At 41.8% G+C, this 730-nt stretch overlaps 1 non-coding gene across 1 annotated transcript; it reads right to left on the bottom strand.

The window, feature by feature from the left end:
• Nucleotides 1-394: 394 nt before the first annotated feature.
• On the bottom strand, nt 395-466 carry TRNAC-GCA (transfer RNA cysteine (anticodon GCA)). Its single transcript has one exon. It is a non-coding gene; the product is annotated as a tRNA-Cys (tRNA).
• Between the last annotated feature and the right edge of the window lie 264 nt (nt 467-730).

The following is a 730-nucleotide window of genomic DNA, read 5'->3' as shown; positions in this document are numbered from 1 at the left end:
TCTTTTCCCAACCTCATTGTCTTTAAGACACTAACAATATCAGTAATTCAAGATAAACACTTCTCCCTTCTCGGTGGCTTTTCCTCCCCGAAATTGCCTCTGCAACCAGGTATAAGTACTGATCATTCTGCCTCTCAAAGCCATTCTCCGTTTGATACATTCCCAAAGCTCTGGCCTTCACTTAGGCTTTCATCTCTTTAAATACCTGTAGATAGCTCTAGTCTTGCCTCTTTCTAATCAAGCCTCTGCTCCAAAGAATAAAGTGAAAGTGAAGTCACTCAGTCCTGTTCAACTCTTTCGACCCCATGGACTGTAACCTACCAGGCTCCTCGATCCATGGAATTTTCCAGGCAAAAGTACTGGAATGTGTTGCCATTTCCTTCTCTGGGGGGTTTTCCCAACCCAGGGATTGAACCCAGGTCTTCTGCATTGCAGGCAGACACTTTACCATCTGAGCCACCTGGGAAGCCCCAAAGAATAACCAGTTTTAATAAGAGAAGAAATTAGCCTAGCGTCACCAAGCTTCCCATTTGTGCAGAGATTTTACATTCTCTGCCTTATTTAATCTTCTCTAAGCTTTCTTGTTTTTATCTTTATGCCCATTTTATAGAAAAAGAAACTGAGACTCAGAGATGTTAACCTTCTCCTGATCACATAGTTGGAAAATGATGAAGTTAAGCTTTAGATTCAAGTAAGGAGAGTTAGGGACCCAAGCTTTCAACCATGTTAA

The sequence above is a fragment of the Bos indicus genome, chromosome 8, assembly GCF_029378745.1.
Source record: "Bos indicus isolate NIAB-ARS_2022 breed Sahiwal x Tharparkar chromosome 8, NIAB-ARS_B.indTharparkar_mat_pri_1.0, whole genome shotgun sequence".
Taxonomy (NCBI): domain Eukaryota; kingdom Metazoa; phylum Chordata; class Mammalia; order Artiodactyla; family Bovidae; genus Bos; species Bos indicus.
This window is presented reverse-complemented; position numbering and strand designations above follow the sequence as displayed.